A 12,134-nucleotide genomic window follows, 5' to 3' on the forward strand; every position below is an offset into this window, starting at 1 on the left:
CTCTGCTGTTTACAACTTCTTCCCAACGCACAACAAGCTGTTCAGTGCCTTGACAGTAGACGTCACCTGGTTTTCACTCGAAGAAATTGTCCAACCAAATCCTCAGTTCCATGTCATCAGTGAGCGAAACAGTTCACATTGCGTTCGAGTGGGATAGGAACATGGAAATCCAAAGGTGCCAAGTCGGGAGAACAAGAAGGATGTGGCTTTATTGACGTCGTGAGGGCGCTGTCGTGTTGTAGAAGAACGCCACGTCGTGGATTTGCATTTGTTGGACGTAAAGTTCCGCATTCACTATTTGGTTCCGCTCAAGCAGCACATTTCTTTGATCCCGAAATTGCCGTCTTTGAATCGTTTAAAGCAATTCTGAGCCACCCCAAGAGGCATAGCTCCTTCGCCATACACCTCACAAATCTTCTGTAGCTTTAGTACGGTACCTCGATTAAATGCAGAAATCAGAAAGAGTCGAAAATGTTCTTTTGCGTCGACTTGACCCTCCATTTTAATGACCTGAAAAGAACGAAATATCTCAGCATATAAGAACTAATGACTGTACCCGTGGTCTAGGGGTAGCGTCTTTGATTCATAATCAAAACGTCTTTGTTCCCGAGTTCGATCCCCACTACTGCCTAAATTTTGATACATAATCAGCATTGGCGGCCGAAGACTTCCGGCGTAAGAAGTCAGCCTCGTTCTGCCAACGGCCTTGTCAAAGAGGGCGGAGGAGCGGATAGAGGTTCAGGACACTCTCTTGTCCTAGGGGTGGGAAATTGCCCCTAAAGGCGGAAGAATCAGCAATGATCAACGACATGAGGATGCAGAAGGCAATGGAAACCAGTGCATTAAAAACACGTAACGTGTATCCACATGACATGTGGCCTGTAATTGAAGAAGTGTCATGATGATCTCTCCATTGGCAAAAGATTCCGGAATAGTCCCCCATTCGGATCGCCGAGAGGGGACTGCCAAGGGGGAGGTTACCATGAGAAAAATATTGAATAATCAACGAAAGGATAACGTTCTACGAGACGGGGCGTGGAAATTCAGAAGCTTGAACGTGGTAGGGAAACTAGAAAATCTGAAAAGGGAAATGCAAAGGCTCAACCTAGATATAGTAGGGGTCAGTGAAGTGGAAGGAAGACAAGGATTGCTGGTCAGATGAGTATCGGGTAATATCGACAGCAGCAGAAAATGGTGTAACAGGTGTAGGATTCGTTATGAATAGGAAGGTAGGGCAGAGGGTGTGTTACTGTGAACAGTTCAGTGACCGGGTTGTTCTAATCAGAATCGACAGGAGACCAACACCGACAACGATATTTCAGATATACATGCAGACGTCGCAAGCTGAAGATGAACAGATAGAGAAAGTGTGTGAGGATATTGAAAGGGTAATGCAGTATGTAAAGGGGGACGAAAATCTAATAGTCATGGGCGACTGGAATGCAGTTGTAGGGGAAGGAGTAGAAGAAAAGGCTACAGGAGAATATGGGCTTGGGACAAAGAATGAAAGAGGAGAGTTCTGTAACAAGTTTCAGCTAGTAATAGCGAATACCCTGTTCAAGAATCACAAGAGGAGGAGGTATACTTGGAAAAGGCCGGGAGATACGGGAAGATTTCAATTAGATTAAATCATGGTCAGACAGAGATTCCGAAATCAGATACTGGATTGTAAGGCGTACCCAGGAGCAGATATAGACTCAGATCACAATATAGTAGTAGGCTGAAGTTCAAGACATTACTCAGAAAGAATCAATACGCTAAGAAGTGGGATACGGAAGTTATAAGGAATGACGAGATACGTTTGAAGTTCTCTAACACTATAGGTACAGCAATAAGGAATAACGCAGTAGGCAACACAGTTGAAGAGGAATGGACGTCTCTAAAAAGGGCCATCACAGAAGTTGGGAAGGAAAACGTAGGTACAAAGAAGGTAGCTGCGAAGAAACCATGGGTAACAGAAGAAATGCTTCAGTTGATTGATGAAAGGAGGAAGTACAAACATGTTCCGGGAAAATCAGGGATACAGAAATACAAGTCGCTGAGGAATGAAATAAATAGGAAGTGCAGGGAAGCTAAGACGAAATGCCTGCAGGAAAAATGTGAAGACATCGAAAAAGATATGATTGTCGGAAGGACAGACTCAGCATACAGGAAAGTCAAAACAACCTCTGGTGACATTAAAAAAAGCAACGGTGGTAACATTAAGAGTGCAACGGGAATTCCACTGTTAAATGCAGAGGAGAGAGCAGATAGGTGGAAAGAATACATTGAAAGCCTCTATGAAGGTGAAGATTTGTCTGATGTGATAGAAGAAGAAACAGGAGTCGATTTAGAAGAGATAGGGGATCCAGTATTAGAATCGGAATTTAAAAGAGCTTTGGAGGACTTACGGTCAAAGAAGGCAGAAGGGATAGATAACATTCCATCAGAATTTCTAAAATCATAAGGGGAAGTGGCAACAAAACGACTATTCACGTTGGTGTGTAGAATATATGAGTCTGGTGACATACCATCTGACTTTCGGAAAAGCATCATCCACACAATTCCGAAGACGGCAAGAGCTGACAAGTGCGAGAATTATCGCACAATCAGCTTAACAGCCCATGCATCGAAGCTGCTTACAAGAATAATATACAGAAGAATGAAAAAGAACATTGAGAATGCACTAGGTAACTATCAGTTTGGCTTTAGGTAAAGTAAAGGCACGAGAGAGGCAATTCTGAAGTTACGGCTAATAATGGAAGCAAGGCTAAAGAAAAATCAAGACGCGTTCATAGGATTTGTCGACCTGGAAAAAGAGTTCGACAATATAAAATGGTGCAAGCTGTTCCAGATTCTGAAAAAAAAGTGGGGGTAAGCTATAGGGAGAGGCGGGTCATATACAATATGTACAACAAACAAGAGGGAATAATAAGAGTGGACGATCAAGACCGAAGTGCTCGTATTAAGAAGGGTGTAAGACAAGGCTATAGCCTTTCGCCCCTACTCTTCAATCTGTACATCGAGGAAGCAATGATGGAAATAGTAGAAAGGTTCAGGAGTGGAATTAAAATACAAGGTGAAAGGATATCAATGATACGATTCGCTGATGACATTGCTATCCTGAGTGAATGTGAAGAAGAATTAAATGATCTGCTGAACGGAATGAACAGTCTAATGAGTACACAGTATGGTTTGACGGTAAATCGGAGAAAGACGAAGGTGATGAGAAGTAGTAGAAATGAGAACAGCGAGAAACTTAACATCAGGATTGATGGTCACGAAGTCAATGAAGTTAAGGAATTCTGCTACCTAGGCAGTAAAATAATCAATGTTGGACGGAGCAAGGAGGACATCAAAAGCAGACTCGCTATGGCAAAAAAGGCATTTCTGACCAAGAGAAATCTACTAATATCAAATACCGGCCTTAATTTGAGGATGAAATTTCTGAGGATGTACGTCTGGAGTACAGCATTGTATGGTAGTGAAACATGGACTGTGGGAAAACCGGAACCGGAACAGAAGAGAATCGAAGCATTTGAGATGTGGTGCTGTAGACGGATGTTGAAAATTAGGTGGACTGATAAGGTAAGGAATGAGGAGGTTCTACGCAGAATTGGAGAGGAAAGGAATATGTGGAAAACACTGATAAGAAGAAGGGACAGGATGATAGGACATCGGCTAAGACATGAGGGAATGATTTCCATGGTACTAGAGGGAGCTGTAGAGGGCAAAATCTGTAGAGGAAGACAGAGATTGGAATACGTCAAGCAAATGATTGAGGACGTAGGTTGCAAGTGCTACTCTGAGATGAAGAGGTTAGCACAGGAAAGGTATTCGTGGCGGTCCGCATCAAACCAGTCAGTAGACTGACGACAAAAAAAAAACCTAAAGACACAGTTTCGTAGAATAAAATAAAACGCATTACCAGTACATTTTACTTTCCATACAAAATTTTCGCTTCATGAACGCCAGGACTTATTGAAAAATCCAACTTTCATTCGGAGAGTGAAAGCTGTAATTACATGAAACTGTTGTCTAATATGTTTTAAACCACGTATGTAAAACAACATTGTTACAACGACACATATAGAAACTGAGAGAACTTATCTGGTTGGCAGGTTTATGTAGATACTGTATACATTACAAAAATTAAATGTTTATTTTGAATGAGACAAAAGCGGTAGATAAGTTATGAACGATATGTGAGAAAATAAACTTAAGTTTACTGGAGACTTACACAGAAACTGTTGCCTTAGAGAAATATTTATGTAGGCGAAGTCATTGTGTAACTGCAGCTGTCCAGAGACGGAGAGATTTTCACTAAACTGCGGTTGCAGCTCAGATAAGGGCACAGTGGTTGCCCTGAACAGAATGCCATGGCTGCAGATATAGCACTTCACCCTCATTAATTCATTGTGTTTTCTCAGTCAAATGGAAATACGAGTATATCATAGTTAGGTCTCTCTATAAGAAATTCAATTCCTCAAATGTCGATACCTATCACCAAGTGTCTCTCCTAACATCATTTTCTAAAACACTGAGAAAGTAATATAGTTCAGTAAAGGGATATCTGTTCAACCACTTGGATTTCAAAAGGGTCACTAAACAGTGTCAGCCACAAATTTTGTGAGCACGTAATAACAATCGTTAAATGTTAAAAATATCACCAGTTCGATTCTTCTGCGACTTACCGAATGCATATGAGTCGCTCATAATAATTTAGTATTAGAGAAGGTAAGTTTTATGTAATCTGTAATTCAATACATGCCTGTTTAGTTCTCATTTCGGAAACAGAATGCAGAAATCTACTCTATGCTATCAGAGAACAACAAAGAGACGCCACATCATCTGCGTGGGGAGAAATCCTTAAGAGTCCCACAGGGTTGTATCATTGTCCCACCCGTGTTCTTGCTTTAATGAGTTGCCATTTTATTTGAATGACAAGGCAGAATGAGTCCTGTCCTCAGTCTGATTTTTTGTTGTTGAACATTACAGATTAGTTTGCCACAAATGCGGTAGCTCATCCAGCACTGCGCAGTCAAAAATATCGCAACATCTATTAAGCTAGTGTACTACACAGAAATAATAAACAAAACTGTGTGTCGCAACTCACTGATTGCGCATACTGATGACAACTTAATGTGGGAAAACGATATAGTAGGTCTGTTAAAATGTTCAAGTTTGCTTACTTTTGAAATACAAGTTAGTTATTATATTTAGGATATATCCACTTACTGAAGTCCTATGGGATGGTAGAATTGGGATAACTCCTCACTTAATCAGTGCATGAAAGAAAGTAATTAGAATTATGTGTAGCGTAATATAACAGTCCTGCACCAGAGGAGACATCCGATTTTTGGCGCTCTCGTAAAGATAAATTATTCAAATTGTAATAACAGTTAATTTAGTACAAATTACTCACTAAAGTGCGTTTTTAGCTTTCTAGTAAATGTATCATTTTCCTTTACGTATTAGTCCAGAAAATGCAAAAAGATTGTAAGGTCGAGATGTAATCGTATATTTATTTAAGTTTTGACACAACTTAGAGAATACCACTTAACTGTCATGTTTTTCTTTCCAACAGTTTAATATGAGCTTTCTATACACTACTAAGCTGATATTTCCAGCAAGTAGCGTAAATATTAATTTTTTTGATTTAGAATTTTTATCATTAGTCGATTTTTTACGTGCAGTTTACGTAGAATATAGTTACTTTTCGTTGTGACTAAGATAATTTAACAGATACTGCAGTTGAGTGAGTGCTAAGTTCTTATTGTAAGCGGAAAAAATAACTTTTTAGTTCATACCGCGCACGTAAAGTGTTAACCTGTAGGCCAAATTTTTGCAGCTGGCAAGGAACGAAAATTCGTGTAGTGTAAAGCGTATTAAGCGACTGACTTCTATTTTTATGCGAGTTATTTGTTGTCCAGTGCGTGATAAGTGTGGATATTGCCATGGGGTAGCCAAAGAGGGAGTGGTATGTGTAGACAGTGGGATGGAATTTCACTGGGGTGACTGGTGGGGAAGTAAATGGGGAACTTAACGAGTCTTCCCCCCCCCCCCCCCCTCCCCCATGGAAATGCAGGCTTTGCAAAAAAAAAAAAAAAAAAAAAAAAAAAAAAAAAGATAATATAACCGCTGACCAGGAGGCAAGGAGTTGTGCCTTTCAGGCTTAAATAGAAACAATGAGCGAAAGGAGAAAAACTCTTCAAATTCATCTGCATTTGTGCTAACAGTAAAGAATAAATTTGATTTGTTACATGAGGTAGAAGGGGAAGAGCCTCATCCAGCTGTAGGGCACAGTAGGGTCCAGCAAACGAGGTCACTGTAGGTCGGTCCCAAAAGAGAGTGGGAAGATAAGACTCTTGCTGCTAGGTAGTAGTCATGAGAGGGGTGTAGGCCAGGTGGTACAGGACAAATTAAGGGCAGTGTACCAGCTCACAAGTATTGTGAACCCAAATGACGATGGACTTGGGAACAGATGCGAAGGTTTTGACAAAAAATATTATAGTTGATGGAGGAGGGAACAGCCTGATTACGAACAGTAATTACAGCATTAGGGGTTACCTGGATGACATACGAGTAGAAACTACACACACAAACGTGAGTTTTATGTAGGTACTGCAGCTCCTTGACCTGCCGTGGGAAAACACTGCTATGAGCCGCGTAGACCCTGAGTTGAGCTAGCTGCAGCAGACTTAATCGAAATCTCATATGAGTGCAGTATCGGTTACCACAGTTGGAGTATATTAGACATTGACTAGGAGATGGGAAGGTAGGCTGACTGAGCTACCTGTAGGTAATATACAGGGTGCAACTGTCACACACAGCAAGATCTCTGTGGTTTCTGCAGACAGAGGGGCACCTTTCTTAGGTTACAATAGGATTCTGACACCATGTTTTGAAAGCAGCGAAAATAATGGAAGAGACCCAAAAAAATGCTTAATAATATACAGAAAAGTAATGTTACCTTATTTAATGAAAATATTAGAAGATTGAGTGGTAAGGCAGGACATTTAGAGAGCCCTGAAAATATAGACGTCCTGTGCCTGTCTGAGCACATATAACCACATGGTTAGATAAGTTACATGCAAAAGATTACGCTGTAGTTCCTTACTGATGCAAAAATAACATGGCAAAAGGAGGAGTTCTTACATACGTTAATACAGAAAACAATGTCAAAAACACTGAGACAAGTAGATTTTGTAGTGATCAACACGTAGATATGTGTGCTTTTGAGCTAATGGTAAAAACAATTGTAATTGTGACTGTATATAGAATCCCATGGAGAAATTTTAAACTATTTATGAGGAATCTGGATTCCTTACTGTGCTATCTGTTAGATAGCAGCGAGTAATTAATAGTCTTTTGTGTCTTAAATGTACATTTTATCAAGGGTTCTGATAACAAAAATGATCTGAAAACCTTACTTACTTACTACAATTTCGTCTCAGGAATTAAATTCCCAACATGAGTGGACAAAGGCAGTAGGACCCTAACTGATAATGTTTTCTTTGATGAATCTGAAAGCAAGAAAATAACTGTTTACCCAGTAACAAATGCCCTCCCTGATCATGGCTCACAGTTAGGATAAATGACATAGCCTGTTACAGTATGGATACTCCTCAGTGGAGATGAGATAGAATAATTAATGACTCCAGGACAGATGTTTACAGGAGATGTCATGGGATGTAATTTATAATGAAGCAAACGCTAACATAAAATTCAATCTGTTCCATAAGCTAATCAGAAAGGACACTAAACAGCCATTTGAAAAACAATGGGTCACTAGAGGGACAAGGGAAATGTATCTTTTGGCAAGAACAAGTAGGGCTCCTCCAGTAATTGTGCACCACAAAAACTACGCAAAATTACAGATAAAAATTATTAAAAGATCAAGGAACAAGCATATTATGTTAGAAATCAATACCTCTAACAAGAGAGTTAAGGTTACATGGAATGTAGTGAAATGGCAGACAGGACAAACAGCTACAGAGCAAGATAAGGTCACTATTGAACGGAATGGAAGGGCTATAAATGATGAGTCACTGGTGGCAAATGCATTTAATAATCATTTCTTAAGTATAGCAGAAAGCATAGGGGCAAAAAGTTAAAGAGCAAAATTACAACACTATGTTGAAAATGTAACTTTCGTAAAATTCCATCATATGAACGTATCGCCAACTTCTTCTGAAATTAAGAAAATTCTATATTCTCTCAAAAATAAAATCTCAGCTGCTTTTGACGGCGTTTCCAACAGAGCACAAAAAAAGTTGTTTCCATGTAATAATCGCAATCTTATCTGAAATATATAATGCATCACTAACTCAAGACCCCCGTTAAGAAAGGTGACAAGACGGATGTCGCCGCTCGGAATGGCCGCGCGGTTACAGGCGCCATATCACGGTTTGCGTGGCCCCTCCTGCAGGAGGTTCGAGTTCTCCCTCGGGCATGGGTGTGTGTGTTGTTCTTAGCATAAGCTAGTTTAAGTAGTGCGTAAGTCTAGGGACCGATGACCTTAGCAGTTTGGTCCCTTAGGAATTCACACTCACACACATTAGACAGATGTCAATAACTAACGACCTGTTTCACTGATGATATCATTCTAAAAAACTTTTTAGAAGATAATTCTAGACTATTATCTTACCTTAGTAACTACAGTATTCATAAAATCAGTTGGACGTCACAGGTGTTGCTCTACTGAGAATGCCATTTACATGTTGTCTCACGAGATTTTTCAAGCATAAAATAATAAAACAGCCCAGTTGGTATTTTCTGCGACCTCTTTATGGCACTTGACTGTTTGAATCATAGATAAATAGACTTTTTATGAGCTTGATAGTTTAGCCAACCAGTGGATAGTGTCGTATCTAACCAAAAGAATGCAGAAAGCTGCGCTGACTTGGGAGAAGTAAGGTATGGGGTTCCCCTAAGATTCAATGTTCATGATATATGTAAACGATCTTCTGTTAGCTATTTTTGCAGATGACGCTAGTATGTGTACATGAAGAGAAGAAATGGTACACAAAGCTCTTGAAGGTATCATTGACTGATTTCCTGCGATCACACTCAGTTTTAAAAAGATGCACCATTTCATTTCTGCTTATCTGGAGGTACTACACCAATAATAAGTGTAACACATGATGAGAAAATAATAAATAGTGTGGAAACTTCAAAATTCTTAGGGGTCCATATTGACAAATATTTAAATTGGAGGGAACACATTTCTGAACTTCTAAAACAGCCACATTTACGCGTAGACTCATCGTAAATCTTGGTGAGAGACGAATCAGTAAGTCGACATATTTGCGTATTTTAATTCTATAATCTCATATGGAATAATGTTCTGGGTCAACTCATCTTTAAGAAATAAAGTCTTCGTTACACGAAAATGTCAGTAATAATATTATTTGATGGTCACCGATCATCATCCTATAGACATCCGTTTAATGTGCTGAGCATTCTGACTACTGCTTCAAAGTATATTTATTCCCTCATGAAGTTTGTTGCAAATAATCCATTACAGTCCAAAAGAAACGAAAGGTGCATAATTACAATGCCGGAAGGGAAAATAACGTTCATTACTACACATGAGGTTGTCTGTAGCAAAAAAAGGGATGACAATGCTGCAATAAAAAATTTTATCACTTACACACTGGTATAAAATCCCTGATAGACAGCAAAGTAAAGTTTAATAACTGAGCCGTGCATGGCTCGTGTTCCCGCCATCATATATTTTACACTTTGTTTGTAACGTACTTCCACCTCACTACGTTAATTTAAATTACTACTGTCACGGAGTTGCTGCTTTGCCTGACCGTGACCTGCGCTAGCAGCACGTATGGATATATCCCATCTCGTATTATCTTTGCTGGACTGATATTACTTCCCGTGTAAGGTATCAGGCAAATCCAACACCTTCCATTAAAACCCTGACATGGTAGCAAATCCGACAGTATGTCACATAGCTTCGAATAAATCATGACATTAAGTTAACCAAAGTAATACGATCAACGAGTGAGCAAATGAAACACCACAGACTAACACAAGAACGCCTAAATGCATGTCATACCTTCCCACCGTGAACCAGACGCAGTTCCGAGGGAAGAAACGATAACAGAAGCCAAGAGCAGAACAGTGTTAAGCTAGAAGGCCCTACAATGAGGGACGGACACCCACTTATCCGGCTGACCGCCAGGACCACCCTCCAACCCATGTTAAAAGATAGAGCCCATCAGAAGCACAGTATAGATCTTAAGATAACACTAAAAGGGCCACACCAGCTACAAGTTCCAGCGTGAGACTTTTTCACGTCTCTGTTAACTTGCAGACGTTAAAAACATTGCCCCACCACGAAAAGTATAACGGTTCTCATTGGATAGACAGAATTTTTGTAGATTAAGGTTAACATTGAGACACTGATTTGTCAGTTGAAAACACAGCCAGATAGCTTTTTTAAACCAATTTCGGTAAATTGTAGTAAGGAGAAGTTAGGAGAGAGTTGCTTCCGAGACGGCGAGGTGCATGGAGCTGTGCCGCCCGCCGCCCCCTCATGCTGTGTAAACATCGACAAGGTAATGAATGCATGTGATGATGCATTTTTGAGTGCATAAGGCTTCACTCAGAACTGCAGAAGTCTCATCTGTTACATCCCCTTTTTACGTAATACTAGTGTCGATCGTCAGTTAAATCTCATGGTTTTTCACATTTGCTACTTGAAGTAAAAATCTGAAACGCGATGATTTTTCTGTTATATAATTATTGAGAAGCCACATCAGCCACTGTAATTTATGACAAGTTATATAAGTAATTAAAGATAACTGAGGGTCACTGTAGGCCATTTTGATAGTTTTCTCTTTTATGAAACTTAACTTAAATCTAGATTATAGATGTGATATGGCATAGGTCATCCTTCGATCCATTGTCGAACTTGGAAACCCATTCAGGGAATATTCGTTCACATTTTTGTTGAATGCAGTTGGTTTTTATCATCCTGTATTAAAGTATTTCCTTTTATCAATAGTGAAATTTATAAACAATGTTTTGTGAGTAGAATAAAATTTCCAATGGTATACTTAACTGCTTTTTCGACGTTATTTTACCAGCTAACTAAAAATAGGAAAGCCTTGAACCCCTTCCACTAAATTTAGTTAGTATTAAGATTCCTTCACAGGGAGTGTAGTGGATCTGACGCTGAGATCATTAAGTATTTGATTATGTCGTCGCTGATCCCACTGAACTCTTCTAAACTCTACATGTCATGTGTGGTCTGCGTCTCCTTACCAGCAACAGGTCCCACGTTCAAACTAGTCAACTCCCTAAAAAACACGCTCAAAGCGTCATTGCGCAAAAGTGGTAGGTAGACACGACTTAGAACAAACAGACCCCATGCAAAATGTTAGAGAATGGCGACCCTGCCAGGATGATATAATACCATGATAGAAGGTCAACCATACACGCAACTAGGACAGAAAAATATCCTGTTAAAAAATTTCGTAATAATTTTTTTTAAAGGAATAAATATTTGAAAACAGTAGCTGCAGCGATAGATAGTAAGAAAGTATTCAGTAGAAAGTGGGACATTCTAGGAGAGACAATAGCATAATTAAGTTACGGATTTTAATAGTGTTAGAATTAAGTTTTCTCTCCAATGCAACGCACAGGTGGCGGATACATCGTTGACAAGTTGTTTCTGACCCAACAAGTAAGTGAATGGATTGTCCGTCTTGGGTATAATAAGTGTCAAGTCGTGTGAACAAAAAGTTTTTGAAACGAGTGAGATAGTACGAGCGCATGTTGACGCGAAGTAGGGCGCGTGAAATGCTTTTAAAACAAAAAAATAAGGGATTAAGAGAGATTAGCAATGGCAGATCGAGACACTGACCGAATTGAAGTAGAGACCCAGCATGAAGATGGACAGAGAATAGAGGACAGTACAACAGACGATGCAGTATCGCGAGAAATAGGACAGATAACGCTCCATAACGAGGACAATTTAAGCCAAGGCATAGAAAACGTAGGTCAGCATACGACAGAAGAGCAGGAAAGTAGAGAGACAGTCGTTGAGGATTCTAGCTTGCGTCTTGGATACGTAGAACCTATAGTACAAGTAATCAGAGCTCCCTCACCACAGAGTACAAGGAATTCGAGCA

Source organism: Schistocerca gregaria, chromosome 8 (assembly GCF_023897955.1).
Source record: "Schistocerca gregaria isolate iqSchGreg1 chromosome 8, iqSchGreg1.2, whole genome shotgun sequence".
In the NCBI taxonomy this organism is placed as follows: domain Eukaryota; kingdom Metazoa; phylum Arthropoda; class Insecta; order Orthoptera; family Acrididae; genus Schistocerca; species Schistocerca gregaria.